Source organism: Monodon monoceros, unplaced genomic scaffold, assembly GCF_005190385.1.
Source record: "Monodon monoceros isolate NGI ecotype Baffin Bay Population unplaced genomic scaffold, NGI_Narwhal_1 Super_Scaffold_2, whole genome shotgun sequence".
In the NCBI taxonomy this organism is placed as follows: domain Eukaryota; kingdom Metazoa; phylum Chordata; class Mammalia; order Artiodactyla; family Monodontidae; genus Monodon; species Monodon monoceros.
Genome location: NW_021703776.1, coordinates 86,755,488 through 86,783,419, shown reverse-complemented (window position 1 = coordinate 86,783,419; position 27,932 = coordinate 86,755,488). Strand labels below are relative to the sequence as shown.

At 41.6% G+C, this 27,932-nt stretch overlaps 2 long non-coding RNA genes across 2 annotated transcripts in view; both read left to right on the top strand.

Annotated features, from left to right (window-relative positions):
- The window catches only part of LOC114901529, a 55,239-nt gene that overhangs the window by 20,561 nt on the left and 6,746 nt on the right, over positions 1-27,932 (top strand). The window contains exons 4-5 of the long non-coding RNA XR_003795217.1: positions 7,696-7,851; positions 23,395-23,462. This is a non-coding gene — a long non-coding RNA (uncharacterized LOC114901529). The remainder of the gene's footprint in view (positions 1-7,695; positions 7,852-23,394; positions 23,463-27,932) is intronic.
- LOC114901530 lies at positions 8,355-8,981 on the top strand. Its single transcript, XR_003795218.1, has 2 exons — positions 8,355-8,418; positions 8,585-8,981. It is a non-coding gene; the product is annotated as an uncharacterized LOC114901530 (long non-coding RNA).

Sequence of the window (27,932 nt, the reverse complement as noted above, 5' to 3'; positions counted from 1 at the left end):
AATCATGTGCATTGTGAATCTTGAAGTGGAGGTATAGATGTGGTTTCTCTAAACTTTTTTGATCCTGGAACACCATCCTCCCATTTCTACATACTTTTGTTAGTAGATCATCCTTGACACGAGTTAACTGCAGAGCACACAGTGAGAAACGATACTAAAGAAAACTTATTCCTCAAAAATTATGCTCTAATAGTCCAGGGTGCTCTTACGACCTCCTTAGAATTTTGTGTTGTATGGAAATAGAAAGTATTCTTTGATATTTTATAATAAATAAAAATACATACCACATTTCGTACCTACAAAAAAATAAACATAAAGTACGAATAAGCTATAAAGACTAGATAACCAACAAAGACCTACGGTACAGCACAGGGAACTATGCTCAATATTTTATAATAACGTATAATGTATGTATAAAAATATGAAAAAGAATATATGTATAGAATAACATATATACAGAGAACTGAATCACTGTGCTGTACATCTGAAACTAACATGACAACTAGACTTCAATTTTTAAAAGAATTTTTTAAAAACAATAAAATAAAGGATGCTTGTGCCTGCCGCCTCACCTCCACACCCCCAGCTTGATGAACTAAACCAGGGGGCAGAAAACTTTTTCTGTAAAAAGCCAAAACTTATCCAATGAGCAAATTAGCTTGGTCCATGTGGTGTCCACATATTCAACTCTGCTGTGTAGCATGAGAGCAGCTATGAACCATACGTAAATGAATTGGCGTGTTGCAAGAAAATGTTAGTTACAAAACAGGTGACAGGGGCTTCCCTGGTGGTCCAGTGGTAAAGAATCCGCCTTCCAATGCAGGGGACGCGGGTTCCATCCCTGCTTAGGGAGCTAAGGTCCCACAGGCCGCGGGGCAGCTAAGCCTGCGCGCCGCTGCGACTGAGCTCGCGCACCTCCCCTAGAGCCCGTGTGCCGCCAACCACAGAGCCCACGCGTCCCGGACCCCGTGCCACAACTTGAGAGAAGCCCACGTGCCGCAACAAAGATCCCGTGTGCCGCAACTAAGACCTGATGCAGCCAAAAATAAAGTAATAAATAAATCTTAAAAAACAAAAAAGCAGGTGACAGGCTAAATTTGGGCCATGGGCTGTAGTGTGCCAACCACTGCACTAGACCAGTTCTGGAGCACCTGGGTACACCTGCCCTTTGGCATATTTTGCTCATGCCAAGGGTCAGTCCTCTTAATGGACATTTGGTTTGTTACACTTAAAAAATAATTATTTTTTTGGCTATTTTGAAAATGCTACTGTGAAAAATTTTGACAGTTCTTCTAATACACCTGAGTAAATTTCTTTAGGGCAACGCCTTCTAATGTTTCACACTTTTCCAAAGAGGATTTGGAAAAAAATATGAACCTTCTCACACTCTTTATGTTGAAATCTAATGTTTTTGTCCAAAGAAATGTTGCAAAATATATAATTTTTGAAAGAGTTGCAAAGGACATAATCCCAGTTGATTATCAATATTGACATTTTAAAACAAAAACTTCACTCCTAAATGTAAGATTTTCTTTAACATTTAGAAACTTTTCATCTTGCCTCTTGCTCCTTTAACTCATAATTCCAGGCTTCCACCCTTACGGAATTTTATCCTAATGTAGCACCTTTTTATGCTTGAAGCATTTCTCTTGTTCACTAGATCATGTTTCTCTCCAACAAAAATAGAGATTTAAAATTTTAATATATTTTATTTCCTGTGACCATGAAATTTGAAAGATCAGGAAGTTTTTCTTCTGAATTGAGTTATCATTAGCATTACTATTAGCACAAAAATTATTTTTTTAAAGAAACATAAATATAGTTTAAATTTTTTATAAATCATTAAAATCTATAAAATTTCACTGGAAATTCATCTCTAAAGAAGACAAATGGAGATTATTTAAAAAGCAGTTTCTGTATCCATGTGTGCTGTGAGAGTTAACTCCATAGGCCTGAATGACATAAAATAATAAATGTGGCTACGTGGCATGTGGCTATGTGTCACTGGGCATGAAAATAATGATTTAATAGTGTTGCTTTGTAACCTTGGGTCTGAGGACTTTCAAGACAGTTCCTACCAGTATGTCAGCATTGTTTGCTGACAACAATGAAATCGATGGTTTTACACCTCAGTGTAAATTTTCCTTTACTGCCGGTTATGTAAGCGAGAAAATGCTGATTAAGCCAGTGAGGTGTAAGAAGCATTGTCTGAGATCCCATTTGGACACCCTCATTCCAAGGGATCCTGTACATAAGTTGGTGGTTCTTGATTCAGGAGACAAAGTATGTCCTGGCACAGCCCTGATAGTGGGAGAAAAATGGGATCTCAGGAGTCTCTGCAGACCCTCTGCTATGAGGCAGGCTTTGGCTGTGATGGATATTCTTACTTTGATGCTGTTCTATACTGTATCCTTTTCCTACAATAACCTGTAGATTTGTGCATTGCCATTTTGGATCCTGTGAGTCTAATTTAGCATTTGAACCCCATCTGGCCATGTAAACCGAAGGCCTTTTACAAACATGAGGTCACTTAGGGGTCATTGCTACTCATTTGATCTTAGCCTGAGGAACTCAATCTTTCGGGGTCTTCACTTTATTTCCTAACTGTATGAAAACAGTTAGTACTCACCAGCAACAACATGTCTGGAGGATCAAACAGCATTCAGCCCACTCAAAATAAGAGACCTTAAGAGAATTAGGAGCTGGGCTAGGAGAAATGGGCCAGGCAGAATTCATTTTTCATGAGGAAAGACATATTGCAGAAAAAGACCTTATAACATAGATAGGGCACCTGGAAGGCATCCTATTCCAGGGAGGAGGACAAACATAGCAAGTCACCTGGGATGATAACACAGCACTGATAAAATGGGCCCTGTAATTAGGGCAGATATTAAGACAACATGCCCAAACCCAGCAATGAAAACAAGCTGGCAGGTCCACACAAGCTGGGTTATTAGATGTCTTCATGCGAATGGAGTCTGAGGTATCCCAGGCACCATGGCCAGGGGTGCTCAGAGCAGAAGCCGAAGTGAATGCTTGTGGGGGACTTACAGGCTCCCCAGTCCATGAAAATGTTTAATTGGGGAATGCAGCCCATTGAGACCCTCTTTCCCAGAGTCAGCACCATGACTGAGTGCTAACAACTCTTTCCCCCATCGTGCACCTCATGGTAATTGGACACATTTTATTTACTTCTTTATTTATTTTTGGATAATATCATGCACTTTCTTGACAACTTTTTTTGTTGAACAATATCTTGGACATGTGAACATAATAGTACATGTAATATAACAAGGTGTGTACCGGAAAAGTAGTTAGAATTTTGTGTCTAAATTCATATGAGATTAGCCAAGTTTTCTTTTCTTGCCCTACACTTTTTTTAACAGCATGTTGTTTATGGAATTTAAAAACACAGGCATCAAAACCCATTTTACAAGGTTGCAAATATACTAGAGTGCTGGCCCGTGACAAGGCCTGGGAGGGCGACACGGTGCTGGCAGTAGGGTTGAAGGGCAAAGGGAAAAAAATGAAAGTGAGAACAGATGACAAATTGAGGGGCCTTGCACGCACCGGAGGGAACATGCTGTGCACTGAATAATAGTTATTTGTTATTGGGTTTTCTAGTCTGATAAAACAATTGGCTGGCTTCTTTCAATCTCTCTTTTTTTCTTCCCTATATTTTGGAACAACTTATATGACATGACAATGATCTGTTCCTTGAAAGTTTCTAAAACTCATCCTTAACGTTGTCTGGACCTGGTGCCCTTTTTATAGGTAGTTGTTTTATTACTCTTTCCACTGGACACATTTTACACAGGACAAGAATGTTTCCCATAGATCCTGTTGTGGACCTTTCTTATTGGGCAGGAGTATTTATTTAAGCCATATACCCAGAGGAAAGGAATTTGGCTGTGTACTCAAGACTTTCTATTTTTTTACTCAGACATTTTGAATCCTGGAATAACAAAGACATGGCCTCAAGTTCATACTCTGTCGAGAAATAATACATAAGGAATGGTAGGCGAAATAATGAAACCCCCAAAGGTATTCACGCCTTAATCCCTGGAACCTGTGAATATGTTAGGTTACACGGCACACGGGAATTAAGGTTGCAGATGAAATTAAGTTTGCTAATATGCTGACTTTGAGATGGGGAGACTACCCTCGGTTATTCAGGTGGGCCCAATGTCATCACATGGGTCCTTATAAGTAGAAGAGCTTAGGAAGAGAGATGAGAAGAGAATCCGAGAGATGGCAGCACGAGAAGGGCTCAGCCCAACATTGCTGGCTTTTGAAATGGAGGAAGGAGGCCACGAGCCAAGGGTGCAGGCAGCCTCTAGAAGCTAGAAAAGGCAAGGAAACAGAATCTCCCCTAGAGCCGCCAGACGAGAAAGCAGCCCTGCCAACACCTTGCTCTCAGCCCAGTGAGAACCATGTCAGACTTCTGACCTATAGAAGTGTAAGATAACGAATTTGCATTGCTGTAAGCCATTAAGTTTGTAGTCATTTATTACAGCAGCATTAGGAAAGTAATTCATATACCATATGCAAAGAGAGATTTTGTTGAGAGGGAAAAAAATAATTATAATGTGCTTATATCTGATTCAAATTGTAACCTTATATCCAGAGTACTACTTCCTATAATTCAGGAAGCACAGATAAAACTAGTGTCATTGAAGCTAATGATACTTATGATAATACTGATGATGGTAATCACATTTACTGGGAAATTGAATTAAAGCCCCTGAAGGACATTATCTCTATGGAGGAGAATTGGTCTGAAGATTTAGATGTAATTAATGATTGATTACAGTTCTTAACCATTCAACAGATGTATAGCATAAAGTGCATATAGCTAAAGATCAGGGAGGTAAAAGATTTGTAAAGTTAACTACAAAAATGTGAGATAGTTTGTGCTAGAATCCCTGAATGCTTCACCTATTTGTTTAAATCTAAAAAGAACCCCTCACCGGCTATTGAAAATGTTTGGAATCTGTATGTACTGTTTGATGTCTATCTGATTAGGCAATGTTACAAGGCAAATAAGTACTGTCAAACTAAGAGTGTTTGTTTTATCATAAAAAGGCCTTTGACGGCAGATTGGGGGTGGACCGTGCTGTTAGGGTTAATTCCACCAGGCCTGGAATTAGCCTGAACAGTCTTACGAAATAAGAAATGCAGCTCCGTGATGATATGCATGATTTGCCCCTGGTATTGGTGAGGCCCGCAGAGGAGTATGGCACGGGGGCTGGTTACATAGCAAGAATGTCTGCATGACCCGCTTAGGCAATGCTGGGGCTCCATGAGAATCTGGGAACTGATTCCCTTAAACTATTCTTGTTTTCTCATCCCTTAGAAAGTCCTCATTAGGATCACAGTCATGTCTCCTTTTGCAATGGGAAGGAAGCTTCTCTTGGGTGTAGGACAGCAGAGGGGGGAGGTGGTGGACATGACAGTAGGGTGAAGGAGGTGGTGCTTGTCTATTTTCTCCATGTATCAGTGTCTCTAAACATGCATGGAGATCATCTGCTAAATTTGAAAGGAAAAGTGTTGGTGATTTTAGGAGAAAGGAGAAGGCATAAAACAGTTTTGAAGGAGGGTAAGCAGTAAAAGACAGAGAGCAGAATTGGCCTCTTGGATTTTTTTTTCCCACCAATCAATTTTCTTTTGCCTCTTTTCTCTTTGGCTGCTGGAAGCCGTACTGTCTTGTGCTTTTCTTTTTGGCCCTTTTCCCGACAATCGGTCAACAGGTCCCTTGTGGCCTGCTGGTGAATCTCTATTAACTGGGTTACGTGCACAAAGCTTAAGATCACAGTTGAAGTTGCCCTTCATCGTAAGATGGACATTGAAGGATCTTGTTTTTATTATTTATAAGAAGAGGGGTTTCTCATGATCCCTTCCACCCCTGTCTTTCATGGTAATCTTTAAAGGCAAGTCCTGGGGCTTAAATTCCCAGTTCTAGGGTTTCTCAGTGGTCATTACTAGCATTGTCCTTGACAAGGGAAGCCTGAAGACAGCCACAGCTGAGCTGTTGCATTAAAAATAATTAGGAGAGGACTTGCCTGGTGGTGCAGTGGTTGAGAGTCCGCCTGCCGATGCAGGGGACACGGGTTCGTGCCCCAGTCCGGGATAGATCACACATGCCGCGCCGCGGCTGGTCCCATGAGCCATGGCCGCTGAGCCTGCGCGTCCGGAGCCTGTGCTCCGCAACGGGAGAGGCCACAACAGTGAGAGGCCTGTGTACCGCAAAAAAAAAAAAAAAATTAGGAGAGGCTGCCCGCTGCCGTTCTTTCCTCCTTCTGACCAAACAGATTTATTGGGCAGGAGGGGTCGGTGTAGCTCTGAAGGGGAGCTCCATCCTAGTCTTGAAGGGGATTGACCAGCTCCTCACACAGAGCCATGACCTGGACTCAAATGTGAGTGGGTAGATGCCATGTCAGGTTCTAGGGCCAGCTTTTCCACTGTCAACGTGCCCTATCACTTAGCCTCTGTGAGCCCTCAGTTTATTCATATGAAAAATAGCAGTGCTGTGGTGATTCTCAGCAGAGAGAAGGGGCTGCCTGCCAGAACAGCTTGGAATGGTATTCTTGTCTCTTGGGAAAAAAACTTCAAAGTCATTCTGACATACCCACCATCCAGTACTAAATGGCCATGAAGGGTTCCTAACAGATCTAACATGTAGTCTGGAGAACCAACTCTGCAGTAGTAACCTGTGTTAAAGCTTGAAAATGTGACTATCTAAAGGCTTGAAACGGAGTGAACCTACGTGTTTGAAGGACTGAATCTAGTGACTTTGGACGTGGACCCCAAATTGCCCCATCCAGCTGAATGTGCATGCCAGACTTGACCAGCAGAGGCCAGCACATACCTACACACCTGGCTTTCCAGGCAAATCTAACACAAAACTGGCCCTCAGGTATCCTTTCTGGGGAGAGACAAACTAGCTTTAACGAAGCCTACTTGGGTGTATCACTTAAAAGCCATTTAGAACACAATCGGGAACTCAGGCCCAGGTCCAGAGCTAGACCAAGGCCATTTTCGGAACCGGGAAAATCTTGTCTTTGAATCCTCACCACCTCCCGTTTTTGTCTCTCTTTTGCTTCTCAAAGTATGGTTGGGGGCCTGGCAGCATCAGCCTGAACTAGGAGTTTGTCAGAAATGCAGAATTTCAGGCCCCACCCCAGATCCACTGAGTCAGGATCTGCATTTTCACAAGATTCCCAGGTGATTTGCGTTCACATGGAAGTTTGAAAAGCACTAGGATAAACACCCCTTCTCTGCATACACCCCCCCACCCAGAAAGCCACCCAGACCCCAGCCTCCCTCCGCACCCTCACCCGCGCACCCTACAGCACCACACAGGCTTTCCTGCTGCTTTCAGGCTGGAAGAGGGCCGGTGGTGTGGCCTGGGGTGAACAGCTGTGAGATTCCCTCTTCAGGACCTCAGAGTGTTTCCACCCATCCAGCTACGTTTGTCTTTAGGTAACTGCTGAGCAGGGGAACACTGGGGCCAGATCCCCAAAGACGTTGAAAGCCTGTCCACAGCCCACAGTCCAGAGCTGGTTTGCATAAATACAGAAATCAATGGCTTATGAGTCCAAAATGATTGCTTTGTTTATTACCACTTGGAACTTTATTCCTTAAAATAGTGGAAAGTAACAAGCCAGCCCCTTTTTCTTCCTTATGTCACCACAGGGAGCACATCCCACACCTTGTGCTTTTTCCCGCCCAGTTGCTCAGTGCATCTTTGAGGAAGGAGCTCTGTCTGGAGAGTTCCTCTCCCTGTCCAAAGAAGTTGTCTTTAGCTTGCTGTGGAGGAGAAAGCAAACGGAAGCAAATTCCTTTTGTGGGGTGAGTACTTGTCAGGAGCTTCTTCAGGGGAGATTTGTCTTTCTGCAGAATAAGGGGTTTTAAGTTGTAGCCTCATAGTTACTTTGGTGAGAGTGTTTCCCCAGGACTGTCAAATGGGTCCTTGGAGATGGATGCCCGGCCCCGGGACTGTGGGAGAGACCCTTTGGGAAGAATGGCTGTCACTGTGGGAGCTGCTGCTGATACTGTGTGAATGCAGGGCGCTGGCCTGGGAAGAGCTCGGCCTCTCCAAAGGCAGTGTGGGATGAAGGATGCTCCCACAGGTGCGAGACGCTCTGTGCTCAGACAACAGAGGCAGGAGCCTGCTGACACCTCCCCAGGCATCTTCCCCCTCATTCCTCTCAGCCCTGCCTTTAGTCTTTGCCTTCCTTCCCTCTCCCTTTTGCGGGGAGACGGGGTGGGGTGGGGGGATGGGGCAGGGGGTTAGAAAAAGAATACAAGACAGGAAGAAAGTCACCGTATGAATTCCCGAATTCCCTTCCTTTAGGAAGTACATGCAGGAGAAGGGGAGAAACTGATAACAGGCCTGCTCCAGGCCCAGGCTTGGAGGTATCTGTGAAATAGGAGCACTTGCTTTCTTCCTCCCTCCCTCCCTTCCTCCCTTCCCTCCTCCCTTCCCTCCCTTCTGTGTCCCTGTTCCCTCACGCTGGGCACTTTCTTCCCTGTTTCCTCTACACTAAGAAGCAATTATAACATGAACTCATCTTGTCAACAGGGCATGCCTTCGTGTGTCGTTTTCCCCAATCCCTCCTCCCTACAACTCACCTGAATGCTCCAGGTCTCTCAAGCCCAGACCCCATGGGTGCTCTGCTCTCTTCTTCATAATCACACCCACTGGAAATGTATTCACCTTGAGCCATAAATGATCCATGGATCCTTGAGCTACGTCTTCCCGGCTATTTGCATTTAAAAGCCTGGAGCTGATGGGACTTCGCTGGTGGTCCAGTGATCGGGACTCTGGGCTTCCACTGCAGGGGGTGTTGGGGAGGAGAGGAGGTTTGATCCCTGGTCGGGGAATTAAGATCCCACCTGCCAAGCAGCACAGCCAAAAATTAAAAAAAAAAAAAGCCTGGAGCTGAGTTGAAATCTTGAGAGTGAGTTGGTAGAGAAGGTCTGAGGGGTGAGGCAGGTCTGTTATTCCATCTGCAGAGAAGGCTGGATTCCAAGGTGGAGTATATGGGGAGAAGGCGCTGAGTATGTCACTCATCTCAAGGGTATTTGCCTCTTCCTATGGCCCCTGCTTTTGAATTTTCCCACCTGGAAAAGGGCTGGACCTAGGGTAGGCATTCAACCAATATTTTAAATGAAAAATAAAATGGAATATATAGTGGCAACAAAACTATAGTCACGGTGGTGATGGTGAGTTCTTGGGTAAATAATGTCTATTGAAAAAACTGACGTCGTGAACACTGAATTATTGATATGACATCAGAGATGGATGATGTGCATTGCCATCAACATAGCAACCCTGGCCATTGAACCTCTGAGTCTAACAAGATTTGTCAGGGTAAACACATTACTTGTAAACAATCAGAGAAAAGTTGAGAAAGCTAGTTTTAGTGTTTGTGATATTCAGTACTGTGTTCCATGACATGTGGAAGGCCCTGCACCCCCATGACAAACCCATGGCCTTTGCTTCTGTGACTCACACTGATGCCTTTGCGTGGCCTTGCACAGCCCCTAACATGACTGCAGCTCTTCAGTGCAGGCCCAGGGCCTCGTGTTCTTTGCTCCCCCTGCAGAGGGCCTGGGACAGGGCCTCACATAGAGTAAGTGCAGTCCTTGGGGAATGAATGGGCCCAGAGTCTTCTGCTTCCTGGGTGAGGATAGATAACGGCCTGTGGGGACTTCCCTGGTGGCACAGTGGTTGAGAATCTGCCTGCCAATGCAGGGGACATGGGTTCCAGCCCTGGTCCAGGAAGATACCACATGCTGCAGAGCAACTAAGCCCCTGTGCCACAACTACAGAGCCTGTGCTCTAGAGCCCGTGTGCCACAACTACTGAGCCAGTGTGCCACAACTACTGAGCCCGCAAGCCACAACTACTGAAGCCCATGCCCCACAAATACTGAGCCCGTGTGCCTAGAGCCCACGCACTGCAATAAAAAGTAACCCCCGCTTTCAGCAACTAGAGAAAATCTGCATGCAGCAGGGAAGACCCAATTCAGCCAAAAATTAGATAAATGAATAAAATAAAATTTTTTAAAAATGTAAAAAGAAAAAGAAAACGGCCTGTGTAGGGTGAAAAATGCCTACGAGCAGGGGAGGAGGAGGCATCACTGGGCGGCCCCAGGGTGATGAAGCCACCTGTCGGCTTTGAGGTCAGAGACTGCCTGGGGCGCGGTGGTGACAGTCCTATACCATTGGTGAGATCCCCAGTGACACCTGTCTTCACCTTCCCTACCTGGCAAGGGTCTCTCGTCTGCTAGGTGTAGACACCATGTCTCCTCCCCTGTGAGGCCCTTCCTGACCCCTCCAGGCAGCAGCCAGGAGTCAATCACTAAATCCTTTGTGCTTTCTCAGCATTTTGCTCAGACCACCTGAACCTTGCTAAGTGTATGAGCTTTAGCCTCTTCCACTAGCCTGAAGCTTCCTAAGATCAGGAGCCACGCGCATTTACATACTCTCAACTCAGTGCTCACTCCAGTGAAGACAGTCACCGTTATCTGATGGGTAAATGAATGAGTTAAGAACTGAATAGATACAGTATCCATGGTGGGCACAGTGGGAAAGCGACCGGGGACACCTTTCCAGATGATCTTTAAAGGCTTTACAGAAGGAAACCGGGGAGATGCTGGCAAGGCACATAACGGATCATTCTTCAACCGCAGAAGCGCTTGAGGTAGGTACAACCTGTGCTTTTTAGTAAAACCTGTGCACCTTTATGGACCCAGGCTGGGTCTGAATTTCTGTTCTACATCTCCATGGCTCTCCGACTCACTCTGACTTTTATCACATTCATCTCCTGGGTCAGACCTAGTACACCACGTTCAAGGTCATGTTCATAGGCAGGCACAGCACATCATGTATAAGAGCAGCTCTGCTTCCCTTGCCAGCGCCTACCTCCAAGTAGATGCACCCAGACCAGCTATCAGTTCTTCAGAGAGAGACAGAGTGACCTGTGGCTAGGAGCTGACTTAGGACCAGACCTTTCCTGGATGACTCTGCCTTGTTACCGGTGTTACCCAGTGTTGGCTGGGTGTGAGAGCCCTCTTGGGAGGAGCATTTACCTGCAGCCAGGCAAGAGGCTGAAGCTCTCATTGCCAGAATGCAAGATGCTGAGCAGGCCTTTCTGATAGGAACTTCAGGACACCCCTAGAAGTGCCTGATGGCCAGCTCCCAGGGAAAGACAAGTTGGCCTAGGGAGACACTGTCCCCAAAGAGATTGATGTGTTTTATTTATGGGGGATTGTTTGAGGTGTAGAATAAAGGTTCAAAGCTTGAGCCGAAGCCGGCTCTGAGTGATAAGGGCACAGGGAAGAGGAAGTGTCCTCCCCAGCAGCCCTCTGCAGCCCACCGAGTCTGCTCCCCGGGTCAGGGTAGGCCCAGTCTGAGAGGCCTGAGCATAGTTTCTTATTATCCAAAAACTGATATAGGTTAACAGAAAAGAGTCGAGAAATGAAAACAGTCCTTTGTCTACTGTAGGATAAAGAAGCAGCTCATCCCTGCTCCCTCAGAAGAGTAAGCAAATAATCAGTGCAGGGTGTTTCTGTAATTCTAGCATCTCTCTTCAGCATATAATCACATAAATTATATGAGCAAAACTAGATTAGGGCTTGGGGTAGAAATCGCTTTATTCTTATAGTAACACCGTGAAAATTGTTATCGGTGCAACTAAGCTGGGTCTTGGGAATTATTATAGATATTATTAGAGATCATTAAATGCAGTGGGATCCTGAGAAAGCATGGTCTGCACCTGTGGGGACCCAGGTAAATGCTGAGGGGGCCTCAAGAGCCTCTGCGTGGGGTTATGATCCATTTGCTGGATAAAGCCATAAGGGGACATTTTGGAACCAATAATCAGGTGTAAAAAGAGAAGGAAAGACCAGGCCTCACTTTTGAAGGGCAGTGTATGGGGTGGGCAGGGAACTTTCCTGGGGTAGAAGCAAGTTGAGGTGTCAAGGCTTAGGGACGCTGACTTGATTATGTATTAAAAGAATGACTGGGGTGGGAGAAATGTACTCTCGAGTTGTCCTCCATCTGGACCAACAACACTAACTCCAAGTTTTAGAAGAGATGTGCTTGTCTGACACTGAAGGATGAGCTAAAGAAAAATCATTTTAAGAAACTAAAAGGGGGACTTCCCTGGCAGTCCAGCAGTTAAGACTCTGCGCTCCCAATGTAGGGGGCACAGGTTCAATCCCTGGTTGGGGAACTAAGATCCCACATGCCAATCCGGCATGCCACGCAGCATGGCCAAAAAAAAAGACACTAAAAGGGAAAGCACAATAAGGATTTTAGCGATGGCAGGAAGAGGACCCTCGGTGAGCATGGCCATAGAGTGACCTGGTCAACACAATGATGACGACTTTGGAAGGAAGGACACTGGAAGGGAAAGTAGGCCCACAACTGCTGAAGTCCCAAGCAGTGGAGCCACAGCAACACTGTGTGGAAAAGAACACCCCACATAGAAGGTGAGCACATGTCCAGCATCAGAAAATCAGCAGAGCCAGGGACTGACCTAGAGGTCCCAGCAAAACAGAGAACACCAAGAATCCTGGGGACGTTGGGAGAGACGCCAGGTACTTGTCATTAGATGGGATCTGAATCTGAGAAAGCTTTTGTTTAATCTTAAAGGACAAGTTGTCTCCACCAAGCAGGAAGGCTTGAGGACATAGAAGTATTAGCCACGGTGACTATTATAGATACTATGGTTGTAAGGCATAACTGCCACAGGATTTCAGAGGTGTAAATTTAGCTGCTCACTTCTCTCTAGGCTTAGTTTGATCACCTGTAGATCAATGAGTTTGACCGGACAATATCTGTTTCCTTGCAACTCTAATAGATTATGATGCTTAGAGTTTGGAAAGGAAGGAAACTCGGTAAAATTGGATCCAATGAAAAAAACATGACAAGAGGCAGCAAAGGAGAGGTGAGCTTAAACTTCTTAAATAAATATGATAAGGTCACTTGTCAGGAATAATTCTTACTAAAGTGTCCAAACTATCTCTGTTTGCCTGGGACCATGGAGAGTTCCTGATCACAGGACTTTCAGGTTTTTTTGTTTTTTAAAATTTTATTTATTTATTTTTGGCTGCATTGGATTTTTGTTGCTGCGCACAGGCTTTTTCTAGTTGCGGTGAGCTGGGGCTACTCTTCGTTGCGGTGAATGGGCTTCTCATTGTGGTGGCTTCTCTTGTTGTGGAGCATAGGCTCTAGGCACGTGGGCTTCAGTAGTTGTGGCACGTGGGCTCAGTAGTTGCTGCTCGAAGGCTCTAGAGCGCAGGCTCAGTAATTGTGGCACACGGGCTTAGTTGCTCCACGGCATGTGGGATCTTCCTGGACCAGGGGTCGGACCTGTGTCCCCTGCATTGGCAGGCAGGGTCTTAACCACTGCACCACCAGGGAAGTCCCAGGACTTTCAGTTTTAAAATCGGAAAAGTCCCAGGTAAACCAAGATGAATTAGCCACCCTACTTAGGACCTCAGATGCCCCCAAAACAATATTGCATGGAGTAAACATAGGAATGAGAACTAGGTAGTTTAATACAAATGAATCGGAATTTGGTAAATGAAGGATGTGTGTTCTTGTAAGAAAGCACACTTAATAGAAAGATAACACTGTACTAAAGAAGAAAAAAGCACACCTGAACAACAAATCTGTGACTCTTAGAGAATATTTGGGTGTGAAAATAAAAGGAGAAAGAAATTGTATTATTCAGGGAGCATGCTTCCAAAAGCCCAGCCAGGCATACAATATGTATGATAGTTTACCAAGGCAAATCAAGAGCTTAAACAAACCCTAAGGTTATTAGACAAATTTTAACAATTCTAAGAGTAAATGCCTTTCTGTGTTGAGTTGAAGGAAGAGGAGAGTAGGATTTGCTTTTGTCTGGGGATCAGGAAAGTTGTATTTCATGGGCTAAGAGAGTATTACATTCCAAGTTCAGGATGGCACTGCTGGGACCTTCAACTTTTAGATTGCACATCTGAGGCATAAAGTTGTTGTTATGGGGCTTCCCTGGTGGCACAGTGGTTGAGAGTCCGCCTGCCGATGCAGGGGACGCGGGTTCGTGCCCCGGTCTGGGAAGATCCCACATGCCGCGGAGCGGCTGGGCCCGTGAGCCATGGCCGCTGAACCTGCGCGCCCGGAACCTGTGCTCCGCAATGGGAGAGGCCACAACAGTGAGAGGCCCACGTACCACACACACACACACACACACACACACACACACACACAAAAAGTTGTTGTGTACTATGTTTGGTATAAGTTTGTCCCACTGTTTCTCTACTAAGAACTCTTTTTAAATGCGGTTTGTCATTGTAGCACTTTTTACAACGAAACTCTACTTGAACAGTTCCAAACTGTACATACTGTATGAAGCTTCTCCTCTCAATGGGTTTCTTATTTCCATGTGGAATTTCATATCTTGCAGTGTCATGTAAATAAATGTTCTTGGATTGGAAGAATCAATATTGTGAAAATGACTATACTACCCAAAGCAATCTACAGATTCAGTGCAATCCCTATCAAAGTACCAGTGGCATTTTTTATGGAACTAAAACAAAAAAATCTTAAAATTTGTATGGAGACACAAAAGACCCCTAATAGCCGAAGCAGTCTTGAGGGAAAAAAATGGAGCTGGAGTAATCAGACTCCCTGACTTCAGACTCTACAACAAAGCTACAGTAATCAAGACAATATGGTACTGGCACAAAAACAGAAATATAGATCAATGGAACAGCATAGAAAGCCCAGAGATAAACTCACACACCCATGGTCAACTAATCTATGACAAAGGAGGAAAGGATATACAATGGAGAAAAGACAGTCTCTTCAATAAGTGGTGCTGGGAAAACTGGACAGCTACATGTAAAAGAATGAAATTAGAACACTCCCTAACACCATACACAAAAATAAACTCAAAATGGATTCGAGACCTAAATGTAAGACCAGACACTATAAAACTCTTAGAGGAAAACATAGGAAGAACACTCTTTGACATAAATCACAGCAAGAGATTTTTTGATCCACCTCCTAGAGTAATGGAAATAAAAACAAAAATAAACAAATGGGACCTAATGAAACTTCAAAGCTTTTGCACAGCAAAGGAAACCATAAACAAGACGAAAAGACAACCCTCAGAATGGGAGAAAATATTTGCAAATGAATCAATGGACAAAGGATTAATCTTCAAAATATATAAACAGCTCATGCAGCTCAATATTAAAGAAACAAACAACCCAATCCAAAAATGGGCAGAAGACCTAAATAGACATTTCTCCAAAGAAGACATCCAGATGGCCAAGAAGCACATGAAAAGCTGCTCAACATCACTAATTATTAGAGAAATGCAAATCAAAACTACAATGAGGTATCACCTCACACCGGTTAGAATGGGCATCATCAGAAAATCTACAAACAACAAATGCTGGAGAGGGTGTGGAGAAAAGGGAACCCTCTTGCCCTGTTGGTGGGAATGTAAATTGATACAGCCGCTATGGAGAACAGTATGGAGGTTCCTTAAAAAACTAAAAGTAGGGCTTCCCTGGTGGTGCAGTGGTTGAGAGTCCACCTGCCAATGCAGGGGACACGGGTTCGTGCTCTGGTCCGGGGGGATCCCACATGCCGCGGAGCAGCTGGGCCCGTGAGCCGTGGCTGCTGAGCCTGCGCGTCTGGAGCCTGTGCTCCACAACGGGAGAGGCCACAACGGTGAGAGGTCCGCCTACAGCAAAAAAAAAAACAAAAAAAGAAAAACTAAAAGTAGAATTACCATATGACCCAGCAATCCCTCACTGGGCATATACCCAGAGGAAACCACAATTCAAAAAGACACATTCACCCCAATGTTCATTGCAGCACTATTTACAATAGCCAGGTCATGGAAGCAACCTAAATGCCCATCGACAGATGAATGGATAAAGAAGATATGATACATATATACAATGGAGTATTACTCAGCCATAAAAAGGAACGAAATTGGGTCATTTGTTGAGGCGTGGATGGATCTAGAGACTCATACAGAGTGAAGTAAGTCAGAAAGAGAAAAACAAATATCATATATTAACACATATATGTGGAACCTAGAAAAATGGTACAGATGAACTAGTTTGCAGAGCAGAAATTGAGACACAGATGTAGAGAACAAACATATGGACACCAAGCAGGGAAAGCGGCGGGGGGTGTGGGAGTGTGATGAGTAGGGTGATTGGGATTGACATGTATACACTGATGTGTATAAAATTGATGACTAATAAGAACCTGCTGTATAAAAAAATATAAAAAAGAAAAAGATTAAATTCCACCCTTTAGTTCAAAAAAAAAGAGTAAGGCATTGGTTTGCGGGACTGGTTATGTTGTGAGGGTTTTTTTTAATTTAAAAAATTTTTTTAATTGAATGAAAGAATCTTTAAATTCTATAGTGCTTCACAATTTTCAAAAGTTTCACATACATGATTCCATAAAATCCCATAATAACCCTTTTTCCCCCTACACCTATGTTGTCCCTCCCCCTCCCTTTGCCCCACTGGTAACCACTAGTTTGTTCTCTATATCTGTGAGTGTGCTTCTTTTTTGTTTTATTCACTAGTTTGTTGTATTTTTAAGATTCCACATATAAGTGATACCATATGATACTTGTCTTTCTCTGTCTGACTTATTTCACTTAGCATAATACCCTCCAGGTTCATCCATGTTGCTGCAAATGACAAATTTTCATTCCTTTTTATGGCTGAGTAATATTCCATTGTATATATATATATGCCATATCTTCTTTATCCATTCATCTGTTGAAGGACATTTATGTCACTTCCATACCTTGGCAATTGTAAATACTGCTGCTATGAACATTGGGGTACATGTATTTTTTCGAATTGGTGTTTTTGTTTCTTTTGGATATATGCTCAGGAGTAGAATTGCTGGGGCATATGGTAGTTACTATTTTTAGTTTTTTTGAGAAACCTCCATACTTTTTTTCACAGTAGCTACATTCCCACCAACAATGTAGGAGAGCTCCCTTTTCTCCACATCCTCACCAACATTTATTATTTGTGTCCTTTTTGATGATAGCCATTCTGACAGGTGTGAGGTGATATCTCATTGTGGTTTTTGTTTGCATTTCCCTGATGATCAGCAATGTTAAGCATCTTTTCATGAGCCTGCTTAATTCTCGTTTGGTCATAGAACATACTTTGTATGACTTGAATACTTCTAAATTTATTGAGACCTGTTTTATGGACAAGATTACTGTTTATCTTGGTAAATATTCCATATGCATTTAAAAGAATATATATTCTCCTGTTGTTGGGTGGGGTATTCTATAAATTTTTATTTGATCAAGTTGATTGTGTTGTTCAAGTTTTATATATCCTTACTGATTTTCTGACTACTTGTTCTATCAATTATTACAAAAGGAATATTGAAATCTCGTATAGTTGCAGATTTGTTTTCTTTTCAGTTCTATCAGTTTTTGCTGCATATATTTTAAAGGTCTATTATTGGGTACATAAAAGCTCAGTGTTGTTATACCTTCCTGATTAATTGACCTCTTTATCATTATGAAATAACCTTCTTTATCCATGAAATATCATCTGCTCTGAAGGTAAGTTTGTTTGATGTTAATATAGTCCCTCAAGCTTTCTTTTGATTAGTGTTAGCATGGAATATAATTCTCACCCTTTTTCTTCTCACTTAATTGCTTCCTTATAATTAAAATGCTTCTTATAAACAGTATATAGTTGTATTGTGCTTTTTATCCAATCTGATGGTCTTTGCCTTTTAACGGGGGTGTTTAGACCATTTTCATTTAATGTGATCATTGAGGTAGTTAGGTTTAAATCTGTTACATTGCTATTTATTGTCTATTTGTCTCAGCTGTTCTTTGTTCTCTTTTTTCTTTTTCTGTATCTTTTAGATGAACTGAGTATCTTTTATGATTTCAGTCTATCTCTTTCATGAGATTATTAGTTAAAACTCTTTGCTTTATTTTTTAGTGGTAGCTTTAGGATTTAAAGTATACATTTTTAACCTACACAGTCTCAATGCAACTTTTTTTTTTTTTTTTGGGCTGCATTGGGTCTTAGTTGCAGCAGGTGGGATCTTCGTTGCAGCCACAGGCTTTTCTCTAGTTCGGCACACAGGCTTAGTTGCCCTGGGGGCATGTGGGATCTTAGTTCCCCCATCAGAGATTGAACCCGTGTCCCCTGAATTGGAAGGCGGATTCTTAACCACTGGACCACCAGGGAAAGCCCTCAATGCAACTGTTAAAAAAGGTTTCATGTTCACTGAAATTTACCAATGTTAGTTTTAATTTGAGATTGTTCTTCAGAGCAATTTATCCAAATGTGAAGAGTATAGCACACTAGCTAGCTTTGTTAAAAGTTGTGTTGAATGTTACTATTGTGAACAAAAAAAAAACACACACCGAAGAGTGTTGTTTTAACCCACCAGTTAAAACACGCCAGCTTTAACCCACCAGTTCTACAAGGGTTAAATTGTAACCCACTGCAATTGCCAGACAGTGCACCCTGAGAGGAAGAAGCACTGGATGAGGGCCTCTGTGCTTTGGATAAACAGGCCCTTAGTTGGTTGTATCTCAGGAAGAATCTCAATGACCCCAGATTCTTGCATCTTCCTATACATAGAAAAGCACTAAAATCCTTAACTTGAGATATCTGTTCTTTGTGATCTTTTACCAAGATATATACTTGACTGCATGTATTTCCTAGTGAAAAAAATTCATATATAAACTGACTTCTCCCCTACCTCTTTGGAGCAGTTCCCTCAGAGCTACTAGAAGCTGTCTCCTGGGCTATAGTCCTCAGTAAGTCCCTGAATAAAACTTAAATTCACAACTCTCATGTGCATTTTTCTTTAAGTTGATACTATAGATATTGATTTTGGATTTTCAACTTAAAAGCTTGAGTTATTAAGTTGAGTTATTAAAGTCACCTGAATGGAACAGACAGGGTTATGCTCTCCTACCTGGCCCTTGCGAGACACTCTGAAGGGTTTGTACACTTTGCCTTTGACAGGTGAGTGCCAAATAACTTTCACTTGCCCCACAACAAAGCCAATGAGATTCAAAGGTTAATTTAATAATTCCTGTTAGACAAATTCATCTGGGGGTCAAGATAACTATAAATACACAGTACATTCAGTGCTTAAAATTAGATCTAGGAAGGAGGGTGAAGTAAGATGATTTGTTTAACATTCCCTTTGGAGATAAAAGCCAGTAACGCACTTTTTCCTGGTACAGTCATTTCAGGCAATTTGCCTAAAAGATAAGATTATTTCGGGTAATCCTAAAAAGATGTGAAACTGCTCCCCACTCCAGTTTTTACCCTTTCCACAGCCACTGAATAGGTAGGTCATAATTATCAATATTATTTAACTTTTCTATTTCTAATACAACATCAGTTTTTTGCTGGTTTACTTGCTTTAAAGTTTCATATTCCAATTCCTTATTCCAAGAATGGAAGAAGATTAATAATGGAATAAAGTTTTGCCATTTTTCATCTAAGGGAAGATAAAAAATGTGCTCTGCTAAAACTTGGGACCAAACCCAGCACAATGATGTTTGAATCAGGGTTAGGGTTTAAAGACTCTATTGCACAAACACAGAATAGGAGAGATAGAGGGACCTAATTCTTGGAGAAATTCATAATAAAAAGAGATAACGATTGGCTACCAGCAATTCAGTAAGAAAAATAATAGTATAAAAAAATAGAATGACCAATCAAGAAAGCTATTGCCTCATTACACTTGGCTCTGGTAAGATCCCTTTCCAGAGAAATTCTCTTTTCTTCCTATGTGTGCTGAGACCATAAAAAACTGAAGTGTGCTGATGAGAAGGTTAGAAATCATGTCAGACAGAGAATACACTAAAGAAATAGGAATAATATGCTTGGAGAATAAACTGGCCAAGAGATGATACTGTCTTCAGAAATTGAAGAACTATCATACAATATGAAACTTTTATGACTGCAAGCACTAAGACCAAAAAGAAGATATTTTCAGGAGTTCAATGGGGCACAAAATAGAGACATTATGACGTTATGATTGTCCAACAAACTGGCAAGCTACCTCCCAAACCTCTGAACTCGTCATCTTTTCTTGGGTTGGGTGGCCAACCGTGTGGGATGCCGGAAATGATTCCTCATTGAATGGGGAACAGTAGCAGAACTTTGTGGCTGTAGTTCTCAAACTTTTTGGTTTCAGGACCCCTTTATATGCTTAAAAATTATTGAGGACCCTGAAGGGCTTTAGTTTAATGTGTGCTATATTAACTAATATTTGCTATGTTAGAAATTAAAACTGAGAAAATTAAGAAATCTTGATGTATTAGTTCATTAAAAATAACAATAATAAAACCATGACATATTATACAAATAACATATTTTTAGGCAAAAATGACTATTTTCAAATACAAAAATTGAGTGAGAAGACTGGCATTATTTTGCATTTTTACAAACTCTTTAATGTGTGGTTTAAGAGAAGACAGCCAAATTCTCATATCTTCTGCATTTAACTCTGTTGCAATATTGCATGCCATGTAACCTCTGAAAACTCCACTGTATGCTTGTAAGAGAATGACAGTCAAAAAGGAAAATGCTGTCTTAGAAGTACTATGAAATAGTTTTGGCTTCAGGAACCCCCTAAAAACATCTTGCACATACCAGCCACATTTTAACCCTTTTATTGCCTAATAACATCAACCCACTTTATCAAACAAATAATACTACATGAATAAGCCAGCTCTCCTCTTTCAGTGCAGGACTGAGAGGATTCTATCAATACTTTGGAAGAAAGCATCCACATGTGAATTCACCAAAATATAAAAGGATTGTTGATTGATTGATTGATTTTGCCACAATCGAGATGTATCAACCTTCAACCAGAAGTTCAATCCTCTTGACAGCATCATATCATTGGCTGTTATAAATTCAAATGATTCACCTGTAAAGAAACTATCTAGAAAAAATGTTACAACTGGGTCATGTCAAAGTTGACACATTTATGAGGAAATTTAAATTTGAAGTTGTCCAAAAAGTAATTTCTTGATTCACAAATCTAAAAGCAAAGTGGATTTTCAATTTACAAGTAATTTTCCCTGTTTCCTCAGTTCCACATAAACTTTATTACAATTATTCTGTGAACGTGTTGGGATAAATACAAAGTTAAATTACAACTGAAGAACACTCCATCTTGTACTAAAATTTTTAAGCTAAATTTAAACTTACATGTTTCCACAACACTAAAAATTTTCAGATCATATTTACAAGAATGCACTTGTTTATGCATGACAAAATTTATATTTTTATAAATTTGTAAAAACATGTACTTACACAATATGTGTTAAACCTCTAGCAGATTGAGATGAAAATGTTGTGCTAATTTACAAACAATAAAAGCTTATTTCCACTGAAAGTATTAAACTGACCAGTCTAAACATTTGCTCTTGTGGTACCATATTACAAAAGCCCAATAACAAAACAAATTCCATTTCTCTACTTTTTAGTACTGCTATAATATTTAGATTATTCTCAAAACAATCCAAGTTTATGGCCTAGTCCACAGCTTATTCTTAATAATTAGATAATCACAATATTTGTTTAGTAAAAGATGAAGTTGTCTAATCATTTTCCAAAAGGATCTAACTTCCTACACTCCTTTTGCTTCTTCTCATTTGTTGCTAACAATTTCCATGCATCTCTCAAATTCTTTTTTTTACCTAGTCATCTGATTTTTCCTACTATTGCGATCTGATTTCTAGGCAAGGCTGCACATCAATCAATCGCTTAAAACCTTTTCCCACATACACTTTTCCAGCTCAAACATTCATATTTCTACTAATTTAAGAGAAAGGCTTCTTTGGAATGCTAGGTTCCCAAAATAAGACCAAAACAACCTGCTGATAAGAGGATGCTGACCTGACTGAGGTAAGGGAGAATGCTGCCTCTATGGAGTCTCATTAGCATCTCAGGGGGGACAGGCAAAGTTGGAATATTTATTGAGACTTTTAAAAAAATATATTTATTTGTTTATCTTTTGGCTGCATCAGGTCTTAGTTGCGGCACGTGGGATCTTTCGTTTTGGCTCTAGTTGTCGTGATGGCTCCAGAGCACGTGGGCTCTGTAGTTGTGGCACATGGGCTCTCTAGTTGTGGTGCGCAGGCTTAGTTGCCCCATGGCATGTGGGATCTTAGTTCGAACCGGCATCCCCTGCATTGCAAGACTGATTCTTAACCACTGGACCACCAGGGAAGTCCCTTATTGAGACTTTTGAAGTCTGGTCTTTTGAAGGAGGAGGGGGCAGAGGTGGAGCTTGATTAGAACTGGGGAAGAATCAGGATGTAATAGACTAGAATTGGTGGATCCAGAAAGGTAAAGGTTTTGAGGATAGGATTTAAAGATTTTCAGGGTATAAACTGTCATTTAATGTTGTGTATTAATTAAGAGTTGATGGGTCTTTTATTGTCCTGACATGAACAATAATGTTATCTTCAATTTTAATTTTCCTGGGCAAGAATCTCCTGGAGGAGTAGGCTGATGAATAAAGTAAATTCATGTTAACGTAGACATAGACAGTAAGCTGTGCGTTATAGATGGTTTCAGTTCTCAGTGTGATTCTCATTTAAAGAAAACAGAGGACCACAAAATTTTTGTGGAGAAGAGGATGCCTAGTATATAAATATTTTAAATAAATTTTGTATTTTGAATATGTATTATATGTATAAATAATATACATTATAAAAAGAAATATATTTATAAATATGTATTTAGTGAATGAATGAATGAAAACTCTAGATAGGGAGGAGAAACTGACCAAGCAGTCTGATTCGGTCCCCCAAGTTTCTCCTTCCTCCATGAGTTCTAATATTTAATGTCTTTGTCACCACCATGCCCGATTTCCCTGAGTACAGTTTACAATTCCAGCCAATAAAGAACAAAAATATACTTTCTTCTGAATTCCCTTGGCATAGCTAAGTTAGGCAAGAATTTTAGAAATTGTTAGGTACTAAGAAAACATTGAGAGACGTGAACAAAGAAATAACCCTAACATTCAAACAAAAGAATGACACCTATAATAACCAATGGTATGTCCACTCACACCAATCAGTGCTGAGTAAACAGAACCATCCACTTACTTGGTGAAAATTCCATGGTTGTTTCCTCAAGGCAGCATTGCTGATAGCACTTTAATCACTGCTTAGCAATGGACAAGCTCTGATTTTCTGAGACAATTCCCATAATAGTGCACATCCACAAGATGAAATTAAAGCTCCTTTGCTTGGCACTCAAGACCTATGCAGTCTGGACCAGTCTACCTTTCTGGCCACATTCTCTGTCCCGTCTCTTTCCCCAGTGCCTTCCTGACCACTGATGCCAAGATACTTGCCATTTCCTGGACTCAGCATCTTCATTCATGTCAAGGTAACCACTTCTTAGAATGCCCTTCCCAAACTCTCTGTATCATGTTGCCCAACTTACCTAGTACAAATAGGACCCCCTCTGTGAAAACTTTCCCATCCTCCCTCCTGTGCATCCCTACTGCCCTTGCCCCGCCATCTCACCGTTAGTTCTGTACATTTGCTCTAAGCAGGTGGTTGGTGCACTGTTCAACACACATTGGTTGAACTGCATTAACTTGACTTGGTTTGGTTGAATTTAGCTTGACGTAAGCCTGCCACTTTGCACACTTCTATTGTTCTGCTGTATTTTTAACCCCTGTGGTGGTTTCCTTATTGCATTACAGAGTGAGCAGATGCATGAGAGAAATGGAAAAAGAATAAGAACATCCAAGAAGTTCGACTCTAAGTTCCATGACGACTCCCTGTCAAAGCTGTGTTCCTCTTGCTTCTGGTTTCCAGGCAGGAGACAAATAGAATCTTATTTAAAGATAGATATTATTAATGATTACTCTGTTTCTTCACCTAAAGAATGACTATCTCCCACCTATAGACAATTGATCCTGGATGTTAGGAGTTGATCCAGGATGGAGAGCAGATTCCATTTTATGTGGTTTGAGACCCATGAATGGCTCTCTGCCCTTTCCCTCCAGAGAGCTGCCTGGGGTTAGGGAGGCATGTCAGGCAGAAGCGGCCTTCACAGGCTGATCATGGTGTTTCTTACTGTGAAAAAAAAATGTTTTTCCATGTCTCTCATTTCGCCCACCATCTTTGGGAACCCTTGCCTGCCTTACCGGGTCCTATCTCTAGTACTTGTGACAGCCACAACCCCTAGACCCCCTTGCCGATATGTGTATCAAGTATCATCTTCTTAGTGCAGCTGCCGCGTTGGGCAGCCCTGGAAGAGGGTCTAGGGGTACAAAGAGAGGAGTACATATATTATTTATGGTGCTTTGTCTCGGCTGTGGCAGACATGGGATTGGGAAGTGTTAGTGCCAAGCCCAAGTGGAGGGACCCACAGACTGGCCTAGGCAGAGGCAGGCCTTCATTGGGATCACCTAAGCCTTGCATTCCGGGAAGGATACTGTCCCCCATTGAGGCTGAGGGTCTATGTTACACGCATTGCTTTGCAAAATTCCTTCTTCAAGACAGGAGAGGGGGAAGCTTTGTCCTTAGCCCCATCTCCTACATAGACAAGAAAGTATGCAATCTGAGTAAAACGCAGAGCTAACTAACAATCTAGAAAGGAATCCATTATTTCTCTGTGTTGTTTATCACAATTCATATCCTGTAGTCATTGATAAAGAGACAGTTCTTTTCACTGAGAAATACTATAACTTAATGACTCTTGAGTACAGATGGCATCACACGTTTTTATTAATCGTTATTACTTTCACGAGTAATACCCTATGCTTATTGCATGTAGCTAGACTTTACTCTTTATTTTTATTCTTTTAGTTGTCTGCCTGACTTTTTTTAAATCTTTATTCCATTACTTATGAATTCTGTCAATTTTTATGGTTTTACTCCTTTGTTAATACTGGTGGAAAAAAGAAAACCCCAAGTTCCTTCTTGCGTAGGATAAATAGAAGAGATGATGCCTGAGACCTAGAATGCTTATGTGACTCACAGTATAAATGGGAAGTGAAGCCTAGAAGAGTGTTGGCTCTGGAAACAGGGAGACCTGGTTAGAATCTCAGTTCAGTCACACAATAGCTTTGTGGCCTTGGTCAAACCCTCTGAAGCTTTCTCTTCATCAGTAAAATGCAGGTGATGAGAAACCTATTTCACAATAGCTTTGTGAGAGCTACATGAGATAATAAGTATCACCCCCTTACTCTATCATTATTATATTAAACCACATGAACTTGACATTTCCTATATTTTAAAAAGCTGAATATTTATACATTTATATAGTTCAATCTTATGTTAGTTAGTATGATGCAAAGCTGTAATCCAAACTCAAGCCTTCTGTGTCCCAGCCCCTTGCACTTCCATACATTGCTAACTTTTGTTAGTGAAACTTATTTTCAGATGGACATGTAAAGGAAAAAAAATGTTGCCTGCAATTCCAGTTCTACAAGGTTCAAGCCATTAGCCACTGTAGTTGCCCTGAGAGGAATTCAGGTTGGAGAAAAACAGGATGCATTTTGTGCTTTGGATATACCGGCCCTTAGACAGTTAAGATACATATCTAAGGAAAATTTTCAAATTTCAAAAATTTCAAAACTTTCAAATTTCAAATGATAGTTAAGATGCATATCTAAGGAAAAACTTCAGATTCTTACGTCTTCCCGTACATAAAAAAGCACTAAAATCATTAACTTGAGATGTCTGTTCTTTGTGATCAGCAGTAGTATTTTTGATGTTTGACTACATGTTTTTTCCAGCAAAAAAAAAAAAAATTCTATTTATCTTGGCTCCTCCCTTATCTCTTCCAAGCTGTTCCTCAGGGCTGTCTGCGAGGCTGTCTCTGGGCTACACTCCTCAGTAAGGACCCCAAATAAAACCTAACTCACAGTTTTTATGTGTGCATTTTTATTTCAGTTGACAGACAAGTGTTGCCAAGTGGAATTATGGAGCAGCTTAATATAGGAGATGTGTGAAGAGAGCAAATAGTAAGAGTGGGAGAGAAAGAGAAGTTATGGGCTTGGTGCAAACATCTAAACTTTACGAATATAATGTTTGCCCAGTTACCCTGCCTCTCATAAGACAGCAATGAGGTGTATGTGGTGGAAGATCTCCATTATCTTTCTTAATGCCAATGTCATTGGTTAGGTAATGTGATGGTTAATTTTATGTGTTCACTGGACTAGGCCACAGGGTGCCCAGACATGTGATCAACATTAGTTTGGGTGTGTCTGTGAGGGTGTCTCTGGATGAGATTCCATTTGAATAGGTAGACTGAGGAAAGCAGATTGCCCTCCACAATAAGGGTGAGCCTCATCCAATCAGTTAAAGACCTGAATAGGAAAAAGGGTGGAGTAAGAGGGAATTCTGCCTACCTGACTGCTGGCACTGAGATGCCAGCCTTGTACTCTGACTGGAACCTACACCCCCAGCTCTCCTGAGTCTCCATCTTACTGACTGCAGATCTTGGGACTTCCATGCAGCCTCCATAATCACATAATCACATTTATCCTTATAATAAATCTACACCCCATCTATCTAGATAGATACATGTAGATATATAGACATATTGATATCCTTGTGAGGGTTAAAGGAGATCTTTCTATATATAAATTCTCTCTATTGATCTTGCTAAAGGATCCTGATAAAGATCAAAAAGAGAGAGAGACATTATAGCCTAATTTTTCAGGTTCTTGTGAGGATTAAAGGAGATAATATATAATATACAGTAATATATTTATTATATATTTATGTATATAGAGAGAAACAGAGAGAGTGTGTGTATATATGTACAGAGAGAGAGACAAAGAATGTATATCTATCCGTCTATCTATCTATGGAGAGAAATATATACATCCTATTGGTTCTGTTCTTAGCACAACACTGACTTATACAGGGATGGATGCCAAAGGTTTCCTTTAACAATGCTCTCCGGAGCTGCCATCCATAATTGTACCTAAGGGTTTTTGTTTGTTTGTTTGTTTGTTTTAAAGATAATGGTGTTAGCCATCACTTTTAGATTTAGGTTTTCAAAGTCTGAGCACGCAAACCCCCTAGTCTGTCTTTAGGCAGCAAGCTTTGTTTCGTCTGTGAGGCCATTATGCAAATAGAAACGCTTCCTGTGGGTGAAGAGGAATGTGTCTCAGATTTCAGTGGCAGTGGCAGTGTCCTGGGCAGAGTTTGACATGGTGTGTCATTTGAATTCTGCATTTGAATTCCAACTCTGCTATTTATTGGCTATAAGAAGTAACTTTTTTGAGCTTCAGCTTTTTCACCTGCAAAGTGAGCACAGCAAAAAGTAGCTCAAGAGGGGTCTGGGAAACACTTAAGAGGACAATGTATGTGAACTGCACACTCACTGTATGCAGAACTCATTGTAACTCAATAGTGTTTTAAGAACATTAGTTGTTGGAATGGATTCTTGTATGTTGAAAGGAGTTTGGGTTTTGGACTTTTGTACTTAGGTTAGTTAATCTTTTTGAGTGTAAGGATCTTCATGTACTAAAGCTCAAAAAGAGAGAGAGAAAGAGAGACATTACAGCCTACTTTTGCTGGTTCCTGCGAGGATTAAAGAGAATAATGTATGAACCATCTCTAGCAAAAATCCTGGCAATGCATGTGCTTCCTTCTTTCTATAAACGTATAACTCTTGGGCTTCCCCGGTGGCGCAGTGGTTGAGAGTCCGCCTGCCGATACAGGGGACACGTGTTCGTGCCCCGGTCCAGGAAGATCCTACATGCCGCGGAGCGGCTGGGCCCGTGAGCCATGGCCGCTGAGCCTGCGCGTCCGGAGCCTGTGCTCTGCAACGGGAGAGGCCGCAACAGTGAGAGGCCCGCGTAAAGCAAAAAAAAAAAAAAAAAAAAAA